Below are 24,603 nucleotides of genomic sequence, written 5' to 3'. Positions count from 1 at the left end.
AATGCCATTAAAATATGCCATGCAACGGTAAAAAAAACTTCTCAGAGTTCCTCCACCAGTGTAGGCCAGTATGCGCACATAAGAACACTCACTATGCTGGCTTTTCCCTTAAAGCATGTAAAAAGTCCTTGCCAGAATAAGAAAAGCAGTCCAGACTAGATGCACTAATGTAGGCCAGTATGACCACGTATGAATATTCATGTTGACTTTGCCCTGGACGCAGAAACATTTGCTTGCCAAAGTAAGTAAACCTATTGAGACTGGTCACATCAGTAGAGGCCGATATGGCCACGTCGGAAGACTCATCATGTTGGCTTTTCCCTTGAAAAATGTCAAGTAACAGTAACACATTACGACCCTGGCGCTAATGGTTTAACGGCGCAGTAAAGAGCGTCAGCGCCGTTAAACCATTAGCGCCTGATTACAAGGTCCCTTAGCGGGTTGGAGGCTTTAACGCCTGCTTTTTGCTGGCGTTAAAATCCAACCCGCTAAGGGACCTTGGAGCTAATTACGGCAACCGTAATTTACGGTGCCCTAATTATTGCCTTCCCCATCCCCATTATGCCCTATGGGGCAAAATGGGAATGGGGAAGGGCAAATGGTGAATGGGGAATTACCGCCCCCGCCGACCTTGTGATGGAGGCGGTAATTCCGCCATCCACCATGCCGGAGACCGGCATGGACCATGGTGCTAATAGCACCACGGTCCAGCGCCTGGGTCGTAATGAGGCGCCATATGTTTTTAGTGGCTGTCTGAATGCCACACAACATTCATATTGGCCCTTAATATCATAACAAAATCTAAAATTGCCATGTCTCAGTAAGGAAACATGTCTTTGGTAGCTACGCAAACGCACCCCTCCAATATGTTAGAACACTCATATCAGCTTTGCTTGTAATACCACAATAAGAAAATATGCCTATGGTGGGTGCAAAGATGCCGCCCACCATGTAGGGAACACTCATCATGTTGGCTGACTTTGCCCTTAACAAAAGAATAAAATGCCAGGCTGCAGTAAGAAAACATGTCCTTGTTAGCTGCTAATATTCAGCCTCCATTTAAGACCACTCATGATGTTGCTTTTTGCCCTTAATGTCAATATAAAAATTCCACTGTAAGAAGACATGACTAGTGTAAACATGCAAGTCCAACTTGCTAAAGCTGTGTGAAAATACAGTATAAGAAAACTCATTTAGACAGGTATCAGACTCCTTGAAGTAACGTAGTGGTCACATGCTTTGAATGGTGTTTCATTGTAGTAGAGTGCCACACATCAGGGAACTTTCAAGCGATGTGCTGTAAAAGCAAAGAAAAATATCGAGGCTGAGTACCCCAAAAGGAAATACACCAAACACAGGCTCATAAAGATTCACAGATCTTTATTCAAATAACTGTACAGTTTACAAAGAAATAACGTAACAGATAGCTATCTGGCCCTCAGTACATCACAGCATACCTTTCGGTGTGAGAAGTGAGAGGTACTGGACGTCTAAACATGTGCATCTTTTATACATTTTCCAATCGTAAAGTCCAACCCCTCTGCAGGTTAATAATTCTCAGTCTAGGGTTTGTGCCAAGTTCACTTCTAGTTTGTCCAACTATATGCATGTGGATTAATTCCAGTTTGTACAACAACAAGTCACAATGGCAACAGTGTAGCTTTGAATTTAACATTAAGCCTTAGTACACGTCTTATACAATGCAGTCCAACAAGTGTTCACTTTTAGTATTTAAACAACATTATATTTGATGTATGTCCGAGGATGAGACTTGTTGGCACGGGTAATCCTCGATCTACAGGTCAAACGTAGGACAAGGTCTCATTACACGGTCCTAACATTTGGCCTATGGGCAGTTTAGACATTAACTTTTATGCGAAGGTCAGGACGGCTAGGTTACAAACGGAAAACACTGTCCACCATTTTAGAACACAGAGTGCCTTTGAAATAGAAATGAAAATGGTGGATGGACCTAAAATGGCGACTAAATCAATCAAATCCAGTCAATGCAACGCGGATTTCTTCGCAGAGCGACTGGCTTTACGCTAATATGTACAATAAAGAAGACACAATATGATATCCCGTTTAACAAACCCTCCTTTTGGCCTAAGCCAATCGCTAAACTACTTCTAGTCACCTTACGAGTAACTTCACGTCTCAATGTCCATACATCCTGAATCACTATCGGAAATATTGATTGCCATGAGGTCAGATACTAAGATTTCCTTCAGCACAAATTTGTTAGATATCTTTTCTGGGGCGTATACCTTGTGCCCTAATGTACCCATCGCCTGTGCACAACATCCTCCTACCATCAAACACATACCAGGAAGACATTGCAACAGCAGAAAAACAACAGGATACCTAAAATAATCAGCAAGACCGAAAATAGCTTCCATCCCCAAGATCGTAGGAGGTCCCAGAACCAAGCACTAAGATCTCAGTTTCCCTAGGGAACATACACTTTGAACTGAGAAAATGCAGATTTTGAATCGCCCTAAAGATAGTTGGGGAGGAATCTTGCCTGAAAATGCAGCAAGTGGACCCCACTAATTTACATACCCCACCACGTTCAGCCAGAATGACATCTAATGCCATCTGGTTCTGAAGTGCCACTAACCTTATTGCTTTCTGTTCTAACGTCATATTATAGAGTATGTCAGTTGTCCGGTTAATGGTCCTCTCCAGTGCTCTCGCTAGTCTCCTGATATCTTCTGTGTTCAATATTTGTCCCCAAAATGGCACAACAGAATTAGCTACATCGCCCAGAATCTGTGCTGAAGTATCGCATTCTCGTCCTGCCGTGGATAAGCCTTTGATACTTCTATAGTGCTAGAAATGAATACCCTGGGTAACAGAATCTCTAAATAACAAGTTCCCTGCCAATCCCTGGGTAACCATTAAAATGCTAGATTACAGCAAAGTAGACAGGTTCGCCTACATACAAAGGTCTGTCCTCCCTAGTCAAATTCACAACTTTGGTGCAACCCTTAAAATCACCCATTGACTGAGTACCATTCCTCTGTATGCAGAAAGAAACTGAATCGGGGCTGTAGTTGACAGTATAAGAAGGAGGTGTGGCATCCCTATTGCCTATAGGAGCCATCTTGAAAGAGATCAAGGATTGAAAAGGATGGGACAGTCTGTCAGAAGACCTAATAGAAGCAACATTAAGTTTGCTCCCATTTGTAAAGAGTGAGCATCCCTGGGGGGTTAGAACACGTTTCTCAAAATCATTTAAGTTAGTCCATTCAAAGTTCTCTGAGATGCTATTGTTCCATCGGCCAAAGAATAGTGCTCTAAGAGAAGCATAGCAAGCAGTTGTCAAAGGTAAAGGATGAATATACCAACCCAGCCACTTATCCCCATGTTGCGGTAAATGCGAACAGACCCAACAATTGGACCTATTAAAAATTGCATGTGTAGCATTCATAATGAGTAATAGAATGTTGTTGTGGTAACTCTGTCTGTGCTGAGAGAATCTAGGAGATAAAGTGCGCAGGTGCATGAATGGATCAAAAACAGTGGGTACCTTTTCAGTGGGTAACACATTTTCAAGCGGATGTACTTCTTCCAGATACCAGAATCCTAAGGCAATGACTATTGTAAAACCAGTTAACATTATCACTAAACAACAATACGTTTTCGGGGCCCACACATTCGATCGTTCTTTTTCGTGGCTGGTCACACAGTCTCTTATCTGTTCCATATGAGCGGGAGCGGTTGCAGGCCTTGTGTTCTTCAAACGATTTGCACCAAAGTTTATTTGCTGGCGACCTCCAGGCCGAGCGCCTTCTTAGTCCTTTCACAAACCCTAGCCAACAGAATCCCCATATATACAAATGATCGGGCCAAAAAGGCAAGCCCTTTGATGATTTTCTCGATGGCACAGCCGAACCGTGCAGTAGGTCTATTTCCTTGGACGCAGATCGTACCTTGTGATTCCTGGTACTGAGTGATCTGTGAACAACGTGTCATCACATCCCGTTGGAAGCGCCAAATCCAAAGCACAATCTGATGCAAGATCCGGAATACATTTTAAAGACTGAACTGTTGGAAAGTGTGGAGGTAAAATGGCTGTTTCCCCAGGCCCCACGGGCTCAGGGACAATCTCCAACGCAATCTCGATGCTGTTTACTGCTTCATGATCATTGGTTGCAGTACTGGTAAGGGGTTCTGTATCTTTTGTAGCGTGTGGCACAGGGTATAGAATTGTCTTGATGTGGGACGCGTGGATCCAGTGCTTCTTTCCTGCTACCCGCACCGCCATCTGTGTGACCAGGAGGACCTGACGGGGGCCGCTCCAAAGAGTTGCAAGGCAAGAAGATCAGTAAAATGCTTTTGTGAGACCCAGTCTCCTGGCTGTATGCTGTGACCAGGGCCCTCGTATCTGACAGGTAAAGCCTCTCGCACCTGGTGATAAATCAAATACAGATTTTTAGTTAACTGGCCACAGTAATCAGAAAGAAGTACATTTTTGACATCTCGTAAAGAACTGGGCTTTGGGACATTAAAAATGTTAGCTGGTCTTCCCATGACCACCTCAAAGGGAGAGATCCCAGTCTTAGTTTAAGGGGTCGTCCTCATGGACAATAATATGATCGGTAAGGCGTCTGTCCATTTTAGTTTGGTGCCGGCACACGTCTTAGCAAGCTTGTTCTTGATAATGCCGTTGTGTCTCTCTACTAGTCCAGCACTCTGTGCGTGTCTAGCCGAATGGAACTGTTTATCGATCTGTAATCCCAAGCATATGTGCAGAATTACAGCTGTGATAAAATGTGGACTATTGTCCGACCAGATGACTCTTGGCAGACAAAATCTTGGAAAACATTCCTTCAGCATGGGCTTAGCCGTGGTCATAGCAGTGGCATCTTTGATGGGAAAAGCTTCAATCCATTTGCTAAAGGCACAAATGACAACTAGTACATATTTAAAGTTGTTACAATGCTCGATTTCTATGAAGTCAAAATGAATCACTTCAAAGGGGACAGAAGGTGGACCAAAACTACCTCTAGGAGTTGATGTGCCCTTTCCCACATTGTGCTGCAAACAAATCATACACCCCTGAACGAAGTGTTCAGCTACCTTAGGTATTTTGTCATTTACCCAAACATTTAGCAACATTTTGGTGACCTTACGAGCACAAATATGGGTGGGGTCATGAGCCAAAACAACCATCATCATAATATACGCGTCGGGCAATAACCACTTCCCTTCAACTTTGTCCACTCACACCCGTCATCATTCAATTTCGCCAAACCCTCAGCCCACTTAGATTCCTCTAATGTGGCATTGGCTTGAATGTTCTGTATGGATTCTATACCCTCATCCAAAGTACAGGCATTTGTGGCTTCCCTTGAAATATACATTTCTGAAGAGATATCAGTGGCAGTCTGTTTGGCTATCTGGTCAGCGAAAGCGTTCCCTTTTCCTACATTATATACAATCTTCTACTGTGCTGTGCATTTTATAATCGCTAGCTGAGTAGGGAGTGCAAGCGCTGAGAGCCATGCTGAATTTTAGTGCCATGTGAGGTCAAGAAACCTCTTTCTGCCTAAAGTCTATCGAAGTTGTGAACCACCCCAAAGGCATACTGACTGTCAGTATATATGTTTATGATAAGCCCTTCGGAAAGTTCACAAGCTCGAGTCAATGCTATAATCTCTGCGGCCTGTGTTATGCATGATTATTTTGGTCTCCACCACCGTGCTCAATGTGGTGATTGCATAAGCATCTGTGGATGTACCATCCGGGAGTTCCAAACAGGAGCCATCACAAAATAGCTCCCCTTGTGGATTGTTCAAAGGAATGTCTCTTAGATCGTTTCTGCCTTTGGTCATGTGACACTTTGTTACTGCAAGCAGTATCTTGCGGGAAAGGTAAAAGTTCAGCCGGATTAAGGACCCAACACCTCTTGATTTGGATGTGTGGTGCAAACAAGATCAATTCGTATCAATTTGTATCTCGTTAATCGTGCAGAGGTGAGGTGTTGCGTTTGTGTTCTGTTTAATAGAACATCTACAGAGTGAGGTACCATCAGGGTTAAAGCATGGCCTAGGACCATTCCCTCTCTCTGTTTTGCAGACGCAGAAGCAGCAGCGACAGCTCTCAAACATCTTGGCAAAGTGCATGCAACAGGATCAAGGGCAGAAGAAAAGTAGCCGCACGGCCTATTCTTCCCTCCATGTTCCTTCGTTAATACAGCCAAATCACATCCATCGCATTCATGGTTATACCACGATTGGGGCGAGGAGTATTATACCAACTGTGAAGTTTTCCATGCGCCTGGTTTTCCTTACAATTCGAAAAATGTCGCAGCCAGTGTGGGGCAGAAAAAAGGGGGACTTTTGACACCAACCCCTTGTAGAAACAGTTTACAATATTGCTCCACACTTTAGAGGACTGCGCCACACTTGAATACTGTTAGTGAGGTAAGTATCTTTATTGTATTGCCCTTTGTGGATAACACGTGTTTTGACACACAAGTGTCTTTTTCAAATCAGGGCTAGTAGCGTAACTACGTTAACAATAACAAGTAGATATATCATTCATGTGGATAAGTGCGCAAAATAGACATGTTTTGACAAATGATAATGTTAAAATAGGACAAATAAAAATAGAAGACATAATTATATACACGTGAGGTAAAATAAACGCGGTGTAAGGGTATCACAGAAAGTTAGGAGGTGGAAAAGGGAGGCGGTTGAAGGTAAGTAAAAAGAGAACAAAGAAACCACATTAATAGGTATTCAAAAAATAAGGGATTATGAATGAGAAGCATATAGCCAACATGTCATAGGACCTCGGTAAAACATTCCCCCCAGGGTGGGCCTTACCTATATTCCAAATCAAATGTTTCAATTGGTTTTAGCAAAAACAGTCATGGGCTGAATCCCCCTTTAGACAATGGTGCCAAAAGTGCCCCGCATTAGAAATCATAATTTAAATTCCATGTACATAAACTCCTAAACATCGTGATAAAAAGATATCACGCATTTCTACATAACTGGGCATTCTAAAGAGAAATGCCCAGTCGCTTGTGCTAGAAGTAATCTAAACTGGTATCCCAGTTGTGAGCGGCACTTCAAATTTGCTCGCAGTAGATGGGCTTGAGTGGTTAAATGCATAGAACGCCGTAGTGTGAATGCGAGTAAAAGAGTGGCTCATATTTTTAGAGGTCCTGTTAATGCAATCACCATCAAGTCAGTAATAATAATCATCATGCCGTTCACATTAACAGTTGCAAGTACGGCCCTATGGTTACTGTTATACAGAATAATGCTCATGCATGTACATGGCTCAAAGCGTCTATGTATTAAAGAGAGATGGTTCCGAATCGACAGGTGAAAAACGCTGCAAGTGCGATCATATTACAGGCATTCGTGTGGTCGCGCTCGTGCCAATGATTTGAGATACAACCCATGATTACTGTTAAAAAGAAAAGTGCTTGTGCATTTTCTTCCTGCGTAGTGCGTATATTTACAAAGTGCTGGTTTCCCACCCGAAGCGGCAATAAAGAACGCTACGAGTGCGATCGTATAATAATCATTCATGTGATTGCGCTCGTGCTAGTGGTTTAAGATGTAAATGAATGGAACGTAAGTGGGTGCAGCAGGTCGAGCCTTCCAAAGCTTAGCTTGCACCACGTACATAGTTTACTGCCGTCTGAGAGAAACGCTGTACCATTCGGGCCACGTTTACATATGTTGTCTGGGCAACCAAAGTCCTACAACTATTTCCATTATGTCCCAGATGGAGGGTCAGGCAAAAGAACAAGCGCCATATTATAGTGAGGTAATACCAGTCATATACATAGCATTAAGAGTGGGAAAGGCAGCGGTGGTCCCACAGGGTAGCTAAAGTGGTACAGATATTAGATAGACTCAAAATGCCAGTCAGTGGCTAGAGTCCCAAAATAAATACAAGTCCCTATGCATAATGAGAAATGAATATTTGAAGAACAGTGAGAAATAAGGGGCACTTTCCAGGAGTGCATCTGAAGTTACATAATTAGTAAAAAGCAAAAGAGTATATAGAACACAATACATTATTTTGCTCGCATAGGAGCACTGTCACGTTCAATGAAATATAAAGTAATATATATTGGTTGCATATACAGTGCATTAAAAACTGTGTCAAAGTAAGTAACAGGTAAAACTTCATGTAGGAAAGTTCTAAAGAAAATATGCGATCTCATGTTCCTGGTTCAGGCCAAACTCCGTGGCTCGGAATTTACAAATAGTTTGTGCTTCAATCTGGCGTAGATGGACTTCTCTGTCTCCGCCTCTTTCACCCAAAGAGACCTGTCTCAGTCCAATAAATTTCACATTAATTTTATCATCCAATTGATGCTTAGTTAGCCAATGTTGGGCAAGCGGTAGTGTTGAATCATTTTTGCTCATTGCATACACATGCTCACGTATTCTGTATCTTAATTCCCTGATAGTGCTGCCAATATATATACGTGCACATGTGCATATTATGGCATAGACTATGTATTTGCTGCGGCAATTGATAGTATCTTTGATAAAAAAACTTGGTTACTCTAGAATCAACAAAGGTCTCTGTATCCTTGTGTGCCATTGTGCACATGGCACATGACCCACACTTTCTAAATCCTGTTAGTTTGGGCAGCCACGTCTCTGGTCTTGATATTGGAAGTTTAGGCAGTAGGGAGGGGCTAAGGATGTTTTTAAGAGATCTCGCTTTTTTGAAAATTAAATTGGGTTTTTCATCAATGAGGTCTTTCAAGTGGTTATCAATTTTGAGTAGATGCCAGTTCTTGTTAAGTATTTTTCTAATTTCAAAGTTGTTGTGTGAAAAGGTTGTCACAAAGCTTATTTTATTGTATGGGTATGAGGGTTGTGTCCCTGTTCATATTCTTGCCTTTATTATATGCCAGTTCTATATGCTTTTTATTATAGCTTCTCTGACGATATCTGTGTTTGAGAAGATCACATTCTTGAGTGAAATCAATGTTTTTGCCACAGTTTCTCCGTGCTCTTACAAACTCACCCTTAGGGATGTTTCTTATCACTGATTTATGATGACAACTTGATGCGAAAAGGGTTGAGTTTGCCTCAGTTGCTTTACGAAATGTTTTCGTCAGTAACTGGCCATCCATCACATATAAGGTGAGGTCCAAAAAATCTAAACTGGTGTCACTGGATGGTCCTGAGAGAAAGATCCCTTCTGTGTTATGATTAAGTCATTCTTTAAATTCATTCAGGTTTTGTTCATTACCATTCCAAATAAGCAAGATATCGTCAATGAATCTGGTCCACATTACAATTTTATCTTGTGCATTAAGATCCGTTTGTCCTCAAATTTACTCAAACAAGTTTGCAAGGGCAGGTGCTTATTTCACACCCATAGCGACTCCTTGATCTGCTTATAGTAATCTTGATTAAACAAAAAAATATTGTTTTCCAACGTGATTGTCATCATTTCTTTCAACATAATCACATACTGGTAGTGTGAAGCTGTTTCCCCACGAAAGGTATAATCAATGGTTTGAATGGCTGCCTCATGTCTGATGGAAGTATATAGTGCTCGGACATCCCAGGTGGCAAGTTTATATGTGTCCTTCCGATCAATGAGTTGAAGTTTCCTAATTACATCGGTAGAGTCTTTACAAAAAGCTCAGATTGCCAGTACACGTGGACTTAGTATGTTGTCGATATACTCGCTGATTTTCTCTGTGACCCAACCCATACCGCTCACAATCGGTCTTCCTTCTGGTATCTTGTCAAATGTTTTGTGCACTTTGGGTAAAAAATAAATGGTCGGGACCACAGGGTGCGGGACAAATAAGTAGGCTTTTTCTTCAGCAGTTATTAGACCTTTCCTTTCCCAAGATTGTAGCTGTTCAATTATCCGATTTTTAATTTCCATAACAGGGTTCGACCAAAGTTTTTCATAGCAAAGGGGGTGGTTAAGTGGTTTGAGGCTGTATGTAGTTTGTGCGATCCATAATTATTATTTTACCCCCTTTGTCTGCTTCTTAAATAACTATGGACTGGTCCATTTGTAACTTGTTCAAAGCTTTGATCTCCTCCGTGGTAAGATTATTCTGTTTAGTATTGAATCTGAAGTTGGTCTTGCTCTTGCGTTCAAATAGGGTGTTAATGTCCATTTGGACTACTTTATGGAAGGCATTGATTATGTTGTCCTGGCTCAATTGCGGAGTGAATTTAGATTTAATTTTCAATTGTTTGGTTGATATACTGAGAGGTTGGATTCTAAGATCAGTAAGTGTTTGATGTACTTCCAAATCTTCTGATTCAAGACTGCGTAGTAAATGGATGTTCTCAATATCTTGGATAGATAACGATGTTGGTACTGGATTTTCTTGTCTAGGGCGAATTTGTTGTACTTGCCTGGCAAAAAACGTTTTCAATTTCAATTTTCTGGTGAATTTGAACAAATCGATCTGTGTTTGAATGTGGTCGTATCTATATGTCGGTGCAAAGGAAAGGCCTTTGTTGAGTAGTTTTATTTCATCTGCTGTCAGGTCTTTGGATGAGATATTAATCACGAGGTTGTCGTTGGGTTTATTCCCGTAGCTAAACGGGCCCTGGCTCTTGTCAAGCGTCTGTGATCCTCCAAAGCATCTGGATTTCCGCTGTCTTGAACCCCCCCTCCTTCCTCTCCTCCTGTTGGATTTGATTTGGGGTTTGTTGGTGGGTTGGTTTGAAAATGAAAATATGAAAATATGCATTCTCATACCCAAAAATCGCCAAAAAAAGGAAGTAGACAACAAAAAAAGCTTCGTGACGACCTTTTCACACAACAACTTTGAAATTAGAAAAATACTTAACAAGGACTGGCATCTTCTCAATTTTGATGACCACTTGAAAGACCTCATTGATGAAAAACCAAATTTAATTTTCAAAAAAAGCGAGATCTCTTAAAAACATACTTAGCCCCTCCCTACTGCATAAACTTCCAATATCAAGACCAGAGACGTGGCTGCCCAAACTAACAGGATTTAGAAAGTGTGGTTGATGTGCCACGTGCAAAATTGCGCACAAGGATACAGAGACCTTTGTTGATTCTAGAGGAACCAAGTTTTTTTATCAAAGATACTATCAATTGCTGCAGCAAATACATACAGGCCGATTCATGTAATTCCTCTCAAAAGTGTCGCACGCGGCTGGCGCACAGCGTGCCCGTGCGAATGTCTGCGCCAGCCGCGTGCGATAAAATCAATTTCTGCGCACAGCGTATTCATGGATTCCCACCTCCAAAAGCAGATGTGGCGCAGAGAGGCTCAGCGACCCTGCAGCAGCGCCAGTTACGCCCCCAAGAACGCCCTCGTGCAAGGAAAAGCCATCAAGATCGCAAAACCATCGCAAAGGGCTGCGCCAACCCTGTACCAGTTTACTGGACTGGCAAACAGCAAACGCAAAGCGGGGAACGCGTATTACGGGAGTCGGGAACACGCGTGCGCGAGAAGTTTCACATGCGATCTGGCCTGGGGGAGCGTGTGCGTGTATTTCAGGGGTGCGTGAGAAGTATTACACGCGAATGGCCTGGGTGCGTGTATTTCAGGGGTGCGCGAGAAGTTCCACATGCGATCGGGCCTGGGGGAGCGTGTGCGTGTATTTCAGGGGTGCGCGAGAAGTTCCACACGCGATTGGCCTGGGCGCGTGTATTTCAGAGGTGCGCGAGAAGTTCCACACGCGATTGGCCTGGAGAGCGTGTGCGTGTATTTCAGGGGTGCACGAGAAGTTCCACACGCGATTGGCCTGGGCGCATGTATTTCAGAGGTGCGCGAGAAGTTCCACACGCGATCGGGCCTGGGGGAGCGTGTGCATGTATTTCAGAGGTGCGCGAGAAGTTCCACATGCTATTGGCCTGGGCGCGTGTATTTCAGAGGTGCGCGAGAAGTTCCACACGCGATTCCAGCAGGGTACATGTATTTCAGGGGTGCCGGGGAGTCCTACATGTGATTTGGCATTGTGGGTCCTCCCAGGTGTCCCCTGTACACCCTCCACGGCCCCTGCAGGCAGCCCACACCACAGGGGACTACCCTGCATCCCTGGTCATGTCCCGCAGGCAGCCCACCCAACATGGGCATGCCCCCCAGCAAAGGCACATGTCTCCTTGCACTACTGATCACCAACTCATGTCCCCTTGCACCCCCACCCCCAGCATTGCGGGGCACCTGCCAGCAGGCCCCCACTCATGTCCCACTCATGTCCCCCTGCACCCCCACCCCCAGCATTGCGGGACACCTGCCAGCAGGCCCCCACTCATGTCCCACTCATGTCCCCCTGCACCCCCACCCCCAGCATTGCGGGGCACCTGCCAGCAGGCCCCCACTCATGTCCCACTCATGTCCCCTGCACCCCCACCCCCCAGCATTGCGGGGCACCTGCCAGCAGGCCCCCACTCATGTCCCACTCATTTCCCCCTGCACCCCCACCCCCCAGCATTGCGGGGCACTTGCCAGCAGGCCCCCACACATGTCCCACTCATGTCCCCCTGCTCCCCCACCCCCCAGCATTGCGGGGCACCTGCCAGCAGGCCCCCACTCATGTCCCACTCATGTCCCCCTGCACCCCCACGCCCCAGCATTGCGAGGCACCTGCCAGCAGGACCCCACACATGTCCCCCAGCCAACATGTCATCACAATCTAGATCCCTGGCCCTTATGGTCAGCCTCCAAATGCAAAACACCCACTCGAGTACTGCATCCACCCACTTAGAAATGGCAATGACATGATAGAACCCCAATAGCAAGTTTGGAAATGAACACATGGCCCTCACATACACCCAATGGGTGTCAGTGAATCTCAAAACCCATATCAGGATATGCATGATACCAATGAGATGATACTACACATTGAAGTTTGATGAAAAAAATGTATTAAAAACAGCATGAATGGAATAAAAAATAAACAAATGACAATGGGAATCAAAAACCAAAAGCAGCATGTCCGTAAAATAATGAAAAACGACAAATCATAATCCAGAGGAAAGGTGTCCAAAGTCACAGTTCAAGAAAGTAAATCCAAGGTAAAACCAAAACCGAAAACCATTGCTCCATGGGTAAATCAAAAAAAAAAAAAAAAATCCAACAGTCAACTATATACAGATAAACAAACCAGGGTCCATGATCCCAACTGAAGAAATGAAACCTCCATAAAAATACTACCTAATAAAATAAAACTATACAAAAATGTGGCCCATTGTCCAAAAGGTCCAAAATAAATACAAAAGCAAAGGAAACCTAACACTAACTACATAACTATTTACAAGGGCAGCGGGCTAGTCCGACGGCTCAACTCCTGTTCAATGGCTTGGAGGCGGGCATGTTCCCTGGCCCCGAGGTCCCGCAGGGATAGGGCTGGCCCAATCACCGTCCTGTCTGCGGAGCGAACAGGGAAGTCCATCCGCGGACCGAACACAGATATCACTTACTTTTTTTGACCTACTTTTTGGTCATTTTAAAAAAAACTACTGGACGGATTTTCACCAAATTTGCAAAAGCACGCTGCTCCTGGTCCAAATTTGGTGAAAATCCTTCCAGCGGTTTGGACTGCAGATGCGAGCAAAAAATGTTTCCCATTCAGTCTATGGGGAAAAAAAAAGTTTTGGGACCCCCACCTATAACTTTGCCCCCCTGGACGAATCCTCACCAAACTTTGCAAAAAAATTCAGATTGACCCAAATACTTTTTTTGCAAAGTTTGGTGAGGATCCGTCCAGGGAGAGCGAAGTTATAAGCTGGCCAAAAAGTGCTCTTCCTATGGAAACAGCAACTTAACTATAACTACATGGCCACTACCGTGGCCATGTAATATATATATATATATGTATATATATATATACGTATATATATATATATATATATATATATATATATATATATATATATATATACGTATATATATATATATATTCAGTGAAAAAAACTTTGTTAAAGGGACGTGATGTCATCTTTGATGTCCTGGGTGTTAGTCTTAGCAGTGCACGGTGGTGGCGCGAGTTATGGTTGCTTAGCTTACCATAACTGGCGAATTTCAAGGGTTTTTCGGTTTTAACCATAACGTCCCTTTAACAAAGTTTTTTCACTGAATTTCATAGATTTTTAGTAGCGCAACTTAACCATAACGTCCCTTTAACAAAGTTTTTTCACTGAATTTCATAGGTTTTTAGTAGCGCAACTTAACCATAATGTCCCTTTAACAAAGTTTTTTCACTGAATTTCATAGTTTTTTAGTAGCACAACTTAACAATAATGACTTTGACTTTATATACATGTCATATGGAACTGACTATATCTCTTCTTATTAACTTGATGTCCGCGAACTTATTTAATGTTCGCGGACATGTTCGGGGAACAGTACCACTACCTAAAAATTGTGTGGGGGGGTGGTGGGGTATGTTTGATTGTTATATCATAATATAGGAACATTTAACAAATTCAAAAAGCAGCACACAAACACATTATATATAGTAATACATAAGAAATGTAACCCATATATGTAACACACTAACCATTCATTTAAATACAATATATACCACAAGAAGATAAATTGGCTTCCAACATAATTACCTCACAGACACAACAGAACTGAGAACAAGACCAGACCCACTGAATACATAGGACTTATCTTACCAGAAATAGTAAGTGTACTTCATTTTACTCATATATTTATAAACTTTCTGTATTAGATTAAAAAATATATTATCTTTTTTTTTTTTTCTCACAGAAATATCTAGTATTCTGGAATGGCTAGAGGACAATTTCCCACATGAAGAAATGTCACAAGATAGTGAAACTAACGGTAAACACTTTATAATATGAACCATTTATTTATTATTTTTTGTATATACATTTAACATATATATTATTTTTTTGTACAGAGCATACCAAAATAGAAAAAACTTCAGAAAACCCTGTTATGGATAACAGTCTTCACAATATAGTAGAAAAAATGGATGTATTGTTGGCTAATTTTAATAATTTAAAAACTTTTGTAGAAAATCATTTCAAACCAAAAACCTTGTACCATTGCCCCACATGTACTTGTCCCTCCTCACCATATCCCAGTCAATTATCCCCAAACCCTCTCCATAATCCAAAACATTTTGATGAGACTTCCATCCCTTCTTCACCTAATACCAATCATGATGAAACCCCAAATTCTCTTGTTTTTGTTTCTGTTTCTGCCTCACCTTCTCTGTCATAAATTATTAATATCTAAACACATATTCTGTTCCACAAAAACTAAAACGTTGTAAAAGAAAACTAAATCAAACAGAAATGCAACAGGACGTCACTGCAAATCCTCCAAAGAGAGTAAAAGAAACTAATACTTCATCAAGTACCACAAACAAAAAAGAATCAATTAGAGAAAGTAAACCAGGTACTTCTTTAAAGAAGGAAGACAAACTCCAAAAAAAGCAGTTAGATACAGAACTATCTGGACCATTTAAATTCTCAAATATAGTTGATGTAAGTTGCTATGCAAATGTAGCAATGAATATTCTATTTCAATTACCACCAATTGTTTACAACATTTACTTACACTTAAGAGACCCATTGTGTATGCAAATGTTAGTACTTGATAGAAACGCAAAAAACAATCCTGACAACACATATTGTGTTTATGGAATAAGGCAACAATTGGACTACTGTGCTGGAATGGTGAAATTCACTATAAACTCACAGGAAGATCCACAAGAATTTTTAATGTACTTACTACAAGTACTGGAAAACAAATACATACCTATAAAGGAAATCGGTCTAGGGAAACCAAAACAGCATTTGGTGTAGTATTTCCCTTTGTTTTTGTATTTGCCACAACAATATTTGCCACATTTGTGTGTTTGAAATTGCACAATTTGTGCATGAAGATCACTATTTGTTGCTTTTGATGGAATTTCACAAGTGACATATTTTTCGAAAAACTGTAACACAGTAGCATCACTGTCTTGGCCAAATTTAGGAGCTACTTTAATCCATAAAAGCATGTGGATATGTGGATATGTGGTGCTCCTCTGACTTGGTATGCTTTTCTCCAAAAGAAGTGTTGCTCTTCTCCAAGGGGAGGAACAATTTTATTACAAATAAAGTGTACCATAGCAATGAAGCGGTGATGGAAATATCTTGAAACATTAACAGGATTAACAGGATCTAGAGAGCAAAGTTCTCCAGGAATTAGTATATCTATGTTTGTTTTGTTTTTGTTTCATATGCATAGGAAATCATGTAGATATTCCCATGCATATTCTGCACCATTTAATGTAACAAACCAAGTTGGTGGGCCAAGGTTTCTTATGATGCAACGTACATCTCTGTGACGTAGCAACCAGTACTCTTTCATACCACGCATGTTTGCTAACAGATTTGTAATGCTTGATTGTATAACTTCATATTTTTCTTGCCCTTTTTGTAGTAATTGCATAGCTGACATATTTTTTAATGTGTGTGCAACTCCGTAACATAGAGTTGCCAGTTCACTTTCAAAGAGTAGGTGGGTTTGGTATTCCACAATTTGTCTAAATCTGGGATCTCCAGAATACATTCGTAATGAGCGGTATTCTGATGCTGTTATCTGAGTGGGTCTATCATCGTACCTTCCTCCTTTGCCAGTAGGAAAGAGTAAAGGAAAAGCACGTGCTTCTATACTTTTTTCTACATGCTGATTGGTGATCCTTTTGTTTGTCGCATTTTGTACGTTTCTAGTGCATCATCTATGGTGTCTTTAGAGTGTACTGGATGAAATGTGTAATGGTCTAAAATATCAGATATTTTAGCAGGATCTAGAAGCTCAAATTGACCAGTTCCTGGTAACTCTTGTATTATTTCAGTTGTTTCTCTTAAGTTTTCCTCAATATTTATTTCTTTGTAGTATTCATTATTGTCTTTTAGATATTGCAAGGCTTTTGTAACTTTATGTAAATCTACCAGTTGTTGCCAAATTTACTATGACAATTAAAGAGTGTGCACATTTTCTTTTAGATCTAATGGTAAATATACTACTTTGCCGCAAATATCTTTCACCAATTCTGTTTTTGGTTCAAGGCGTATTATTGCTTGGAATGGGTGTACTGTTTGAATGATGATGCTCTCATATTAAATGAGTTGTTGCAGGGGTTTTGGTAGAGGGAATAATTCCAAATTATTTGTGATAGTATGTGAAGGAGTTTGATTGTTGTCAAGTTTTGTAGTGCAGTAACTGCAAACTGTTAAGGGGTCAGTTATTTCGTATTTGTTTTCTGCTATAAGGTAGAGAGCTAATTCAAACCATTTGGAATCTTTGTTGTCTACTATTTTGTATGTTATGTCTATAGTTTTTGTGTTATTTTTATAAAAAGTTCTGTGCAAACACACACACACATGGTTTGGTATTTCAGCAGATGCACTTTTGAATTTTAGTATTTCTTTTTTGTATGTGTGTAGAAGAAGGTTGCCATGTGCAGAATTGTTGCTAGCCTGTTGGAAAGCTGTTGCATTTTGTAAGTGGTTTTCACTTCCAAAATATTTACTCTGGATATGGTTGATTACTTTGAGTAGGTCTTTGGCTGTACCATGTAGAAGATTGTTATTTAAATTGGCTAGTGCCAAAGCAGGACTTTTAGCATAGTACAGTTTATAGACTAGATTTCTTATAGTTGAATGATGTGTTGATATCATTTTGATATGATGGAAACTGCTTTTGCAAATAGGTCCTGAAATGCAGGCCAATGAATGTCCTTGCAGTCCTGTGTATTTGCACACTGGACAAGTATCCATATTTTGCAGCAGTTATATTTTGATTTTGTCTTTGCCTTTCACATATTGATTGATGAACTGGCATAAAGATTTGAAAGATTTTTTTGGCTATGTTGCACATTGACGTGCATGGCTATATTATACTGGATGTTCAAATGGAGAATTGATTCTGAGTTCTTTGGAGATATTTTTGTAAGCAGTATTTCTTGTTCCATTATGGTATTATTATGTTATTCATAAACTCGTCCACTGCTATGAATGGCAATTGTGTTTGTTTGATTTTGTTTATATGCTTATTTCTTTTAAATATGGTTTTGTGCTTGTGGTTTGACACCATTCACCTCCACAGATATTTAAGAAGTTATTTTTGTTGACATTCCATTTATTGAGAAGCTTTTTCTGTAATTTAGTAGTTGGTTTTGTTAGTGGTTTCATTCTGTTTAACACTAAAATAAATAATTCTCTTTTGAGAAGGATTGCACTGTCTATCAAATCTTCTAAGATTAATTTTCTACGGTAGTTTTTAAGGGGTGTGCATGATTTGTCTCCTGATTTTATAAGATTCTGAAGGACTCTGTGGCAGAACATTTTTGTTAATATACTTTTTTGGTATGGTTACTTCTTGCTATATCAAGATTTATAGGAGCAGCTTTAGCAGTAGTGGTACCGGTATTTCTGTTAATCATGTTCAGTTTTCTTTTACATTTTGATAGAGGAGGCAACATTTCTGTACTGGAAGATTATTTAGTTTTGATAAATGACTGTATTAGCTGTGTTGTTTGAACTTTTTGTACAAACTCTGCTAGAGATGGATGCTTATTTTGGATATTTTTATTTTTATTTGCTCTATTTAAGCGTTTCTGGTAGGCATTCTGTGGGGCCTGTTGAAACAAAGAAATAGAAGGCATGGGTTGGGCTGTTTTGCAATGTATGTGTGCTGTATGCCTGAGTGTTTCAGTATGATTGTAAAGATGTATCTGGTGGTGTGTGATTGTGCATTGGGCACTTACAATTAGTTGGGAAGGCTACTCTTCTATTTGTGTGTTACTATACAGCGGTTCAGATGATAGTAAAAAGTGAGCTAGTGGTGAGGATAAGCACTAATTGTAAATCAAATTGTACAACATTAAAACTATTCTTTGTTTTGTAATACTAATATTCTAGGGGCTGAGTTATGTTATTTGTGCTCTGAAAAACAGAGATTTGTATGCCATTCTGCGTGCTAATCCCCATTTATTAAATGGTGATTCATGGGTAGAATGGTACACAAATGTTCATTTTTTTGATGCACAAATTACATGAATCACTCGCAGTGTGTTTCAGTAATATATTTTAATAACAAGATGATAAATATAACAAGTTAATTTATAACAGTAACAGTGGAAACAATTTAAAATTAAGAATCAGACCAAGAACACAGTAAGTAGACCAATTAAAGTGAAGGGAAGAAGGTGAGTAGTGCATTAGAAGTGAGAGGGAAGGGTGGGGAAGAGGAGGAGGAAGGAAATGGATGGGGTGAAAGATGAGAATGGGGACAGGGAAGGGGAGGGAGATCTTTAAGGAGATAAGGCATGGGGAATGGAGAAGGAGAGATTTGAGTAAAGTTTAGAATGAGGAAAATGTAGAAATAGAGTGGAGTGAGAGAGGTAAGGAGTTCCAGTGCAGGGGGGCTAGGAGATGAAATGAGCGGAAATGGGGTGTGGTATAAGGGGAAGTAGGAACAGTGAGAAGAAAGTGGGCAGCAGAGTGAAGGGAGTGGAAGGGAGTGTAGAAAGAGAAGAGAGAGGAGAGATAAGGGAGAGTAAGATTGTGGAGAGATTTAAAGGCTAGGCATAGACAGTATGGTAGTATTGTACTTACTCTTTTTTTGTGGAATGAGCAGGTTTCTTTGTAGTTGGTGTTTGTAGTTCAGATGTTATTATTTTCCAGGAGAGTGATCTTAACTAAAATTATAAATGAAAGAAGTTAGCAATTGTATGTGTTTATAGCAGTGATGTTAATTGAGAGATTCATATTCATGTTGTAGTAGTATTCTTGTTTGATATCTGATCATAGTGTATGCATGCAGTTTCATTTCACTATGTACAGCTTTCATATTTCATTTACAATATGTTAGTTTAACATGCTTTGCAAAGGAGTAGAATATTAAGTGTATGAAACTCACTTCTTTTTTTTTAAAGCTGAGTTATAGGATGTTAGGAGAAAGAAGAAACAATGATATATTTATTTTACAATTTTTATAAGGTAAATGGCAGATACTGTATAGAAAAGCATGGAATGTATGCATTTGTGAAGGTGTGGGTAATAAAGCAGAAGGATGTGATTTACAGGTATTGGAGTTATTGCAGCTGGGAGATTTTCAATTATAGTGTGTATGTTTGTGAGTTTATGAAGATGCATGACCTTTTACACGCTGTGTATAATTTTATAATACACTACTAAGTGTTTTTCCACTATTATATTGTTATTTCTCCCATATTCTAATATTATAATTTTTTCGATGGGTGTGTGTGTAAAAAAAAAATAGATAGTAGACAGGTTTGGAAGTGACAGTTGATTATATCAGATGGGAAAAATGACAGTAAGTTCATTTTATAGGTTATACAGTTTAAGTGGCAGTTACTCTGTTTATATGCATTTATAAGAGTTGTACATGTACTGTGCAGAAAATATGCATACCTATAGTTTGTATCCATGCCTGTGGATATGCATGCAGCTGCAAGTAGAAATCTTGGAGACTTGTAGAGCAGTTTTTGTTGTAGGTGCTTTCCAATGAAATGAGACTTGTACTCAGAGTGATCAACAGTACATTTGAAGTGCTGAACTCTGATGATGCAGTTAGGTGTAGAGTCTGTGGATGTGATTAGTGGATGGCTGTGTGACTGGTTAGCTGTATCCAATGATGGAATACACAGAGAGTGAAGTGGAAATGGCAGAAGGACCATCCAAGTTACGATATGTCCGTGGAAATGGCGGTAGTCCTCGGACATCGCGTATTACATACGGGGATTTTGGGATGGAGAGGCTTGTGAATGAGAGTGAGCAGAGTAATTGATTGGTTAGTAAAGTTTAGTGGGTGTGTTCTTTAAGGAGAGAGTTTGTCAGAAAGTCTTTTTTCCTGAGAGAAGAACAGTTAGCTATGGCTGTGTGTTTCAAAAAACAGATTGTGTGGATTATGGGAGACTCATGGATACATTGGTTGGAGGTGCATGCACAACACTGTGGAGTAGCTGCAGATCTTGGATTCCCTCATGTGGAAGTGCACTGGCATGGAGTGCGCGGAATGAAATGGCTAGACTTTCTACCTCTCTGTGCTAGTTTGCAGACAGAGTATCATCCAGACATAATTATAATTCATTGTGGAGGGAACAGTTTGGGACATGTGTCAGGAATTTCTTTGCAATTTGCGATGAAAGAAGGACTTGGGAAGGTCATGGACATGTTTCCAAATTCCCAAGTAATATTTTCTCATATTGCACAGAGACAAATGTGGCTGTTTCTTCTTCATTTGGTCCACAAATGGAGAAAGCAAGCCGCAATGTCAATAAGGCTGTTTGTGCCTTTCTAAGAGATGTTGGCATGTCCTCTTTTCACAATGAAAATATTATGTTTCGTAGCACATACATTTTTCGTGGAGATGGAGTCCATCTTACTTATGCTGGTAATCAGATTTTTCTGAGAAATGTACAAAATACATTGGCCCTCATTACGAGTTTGGCAGTAACCATGCTGCTATTGATGGCATGGCTGCCGCCGAAATCGCGTCGGGGTCCGGGTCTTCGGAATGAGGACTTACCGGACCATTCTGAGTTTGGAAGGCCCGGTAATTCCACTCTTCAAGGACCCGGACACGGTCCTTCCCCATTCCCATGGGAATGGGAGAGGGAGCAATCAACGGGCCATTACGAGATGGCCCATTGTTTGCTCCCTCTTCCCCTCGCGGGACCTGGTAAGCACGCCTGGTTTTCCATGGCGTGCTTACCATGTCCCGCGAGGGGAACTCGTAATACGGTGGTATGGAGTGAACGGCGCCGGCACCTTTTACGGTGTCATTCACTCCGTACCGCCAGGGTCGTAATGAGGCCCACTGTGTCCTTTTGTGCAATTACAGCCATCTTTTTTGCAGTGGGTGTTGATCATTTCAAGTTTTTCAAATACAAAAAAACACTACCAAAAGGCTCTTTTCAGAGCCACCACTTCCTCCCAGAGAAAAGTGCAATAATTTTGATAGGGCAGCACCCCAAAATGTTTGATGTTCGCAAACTGCATGCAGACTTCTAAAAAAAAATGCACAGGAGCCTGCTCAATTTATTTGCCACTTCTATTTTTTGACTGTGAAAGGCGGCTCTGAAAAAAGCCTTTTTTTTTATTTTTGTTGTTTAATTTTTTTGGGTTTTTTATCAAGACACACTAGGAGAGGAGGGGAAAGGAGAGAAAGGGGGGACACCAACCACGGGGATAAGAAAGGGCAGGTGGAGAGAGGAAGATGTAGGGTGGGCCTTACTTAGGTAGTGGGCAGGTCTTCTCGTGCTCCGAGACCGTAGTCTCAAAAGCACTTCGAAGTCTCTCCTCCCTGCAGAGTACTGTGTCACAGTACATACACAAAACTGTGACCCTCGAAAGGTAATGGTCATCAGCATTGTGAATGGTATGTGAGGTGGCTGGAGGGATGCGCTTTCCCACAGGAGTGTCTCTTGTGGTGAGAGGAGCAGAAACGGAGGATGAAGTAGAGGAACCTACTACGTTGCTCGCAAGGTACAACGTTGTGAATGGCCCCACCGTGGAACGACCTTAGGCATCGCTTCATAGTAGTCATACCAAAGCTGTCCAAACCAAGCCTCCCGCGACTCAGTACCATTTTGCACTCATTGCAGGTGACTTTGTTCGCACGCGCCTTGGGTATGTTACCATGAATGGTAAATAACCGCCACATCCAAGACTCATGGTGAGTGCTGGTAGTAGGGATTTCCACTACCTCATTCTCGTCATCCTCTTCATCCTCCTCTGCATACTCACGCATGTTCCCCTCTTTAGACCCTTGGGGAGGTGGTGGTGGTGGAGGGGGTGGGGGTGGTGCTGAGGCAGATGTAGCACCAGGTGGCAGTAGAGGAGCCATGGACGCCATCAGGTTTCAGAAAAATCTGACGATTGGCAGCAAAATACTAGCCAAAGTAGACAATGCTTTGTCAAATAACCAAAATCACAATGAGGATGTGCTCTGGGGTGTGGCCTTTTATAGGGGTGCGCGTGCACGGCCCACGGACACCCGCACCATCTGCAGACAGATCGAACATCCCAAAAAGGCTCAAAAAGAGAATCAGGGTTATTGTCTGGGACATGTGCTATGGTGAATGTTTACTATAAAATACTGTGGATAGCCTGAAAATGCACTTTAAATATGTTCGGGGACCCGGACAGTGTCTGCAATTCAGAACACACGATCAGCGTGAGTACGGTCACATGATAGCGTTGCGAACATGTCCGCGAACGGATTTGGTGTCTGCAGGACATCAAATACACGGGAATGGTTGTGCCCATGTGCACGGGTGATCCACAGACAGTGTTCGGGTCCTGAAATTAATTAAAAGTGCGACACAAGTGACGTGAACAGTTACGGACAGGCACGATGTTCGGAAAAGTTACGGGTGTAGTGCGCATGTGCGTAGATGTTCATTAGGCAGTACGGACAGGTAAAGTGTCTTTAGAACACCCCCATTTTACATATATGCGGACAACCCGAACACCAATTGTGTTCTTAGTACAGTTCCCATTTGCCTACGAACAATACGGACAGGTATAGTGACCTTAGGACACCCCATTTTGGTTAATTACGGACATCCCGGACACTGCGTGTGTTCTAAGAACGGTTCCATTTTGCTTGCGAACAGTACGGACATGTATAGTGTCCTTAGGACACATCCATTTTGGGTTTTACAGACATCCCGGACACTGATTGTGTTCTTAGCACAGTTTCAACTTGCCTGCGAACAGTACGGACAGGTATAATGTCCTTAGGACACCTCCATTTTGGATTTTATGGACAACCCGGACACTGATTGTGTTCTTAGAAAGTATGGTAAAGCTTCAACTTGCCTGCGAACAATACAGACAGGTATAGTGTCCTTAGGACACCTCCATTTTTGGTTTTACGGTCATCCTGGACACATAGTGTGCTCTTAGAACAGTTTGAGGTGAAGGGATGGAAGTCTCATCAAAACGTTTTTGTTCGTGGAGAGGTTTTGGGGATACTTGACTGGGATTTGGAGAGGGGGCAGGTTCATGTGGGACAATGATATTTAATGTTTCCTTTTATGTGGTCCTCTATAAAGTTCTTCAAATGGTTGAAATTTGCCATGAGCATGTCAATTTTTTCTTCCATGCGCTGGAGAGTCTTATCCAATGTATCTTTTGGTGTACTATTTGCAATGTTTGTATGGTCTGTTAAAAATGTATATATATATATATATATATATATATATATATATATATATATATATATATATATATATATATATGTTAAGTGTACATAAAGTAATATTTATTAATTTGGTTATATAGAGAAGTGTCTACCATCAGTATCACTATCTTCAGACATTTCCTCCTCAAGCCACTCCAAAGTACTGGACTGTTCTGTGAAAAAAAAAATATATATTACTTTATTGTATCTAATACAGAAATTTTAGAAATATATAAGAAAAATAAAGTAAACTTGCTAGCTTCTGGTAAGTTGTGTTCTTACTGGTCTGTAGATCTGCTGTTGCTCCTAGTTGTGCAGTTTCTGTGAGGTAATTATGTTGAAGGCTATCTGTTTTTAATTTTGGTATATTGCATTTAGTACATATGTTGGTTGATGTGTTAGATATATAGGTTCTA

The sequence above is a fragment of the Ambystoma mexicanum genome, chromosome 6q (assembly GCF_040938575.1).
Source record: "Ambystoma mexicanum isolate Mex_15411 chromosome 6q, UKY_AmexF1_1, whole genome shotgun sequence".
In the NCBI taxonomy this organism is placed as follows: domain Eukaryota; kingdom Metazoa; phylum Chordata; class Amphibia; order Caudata; family Ambystomatidae; genus Ambystoma; species Ambystoma mexicanum.
Note: the sequence above shows the minus strand (reverse complement) of the source record.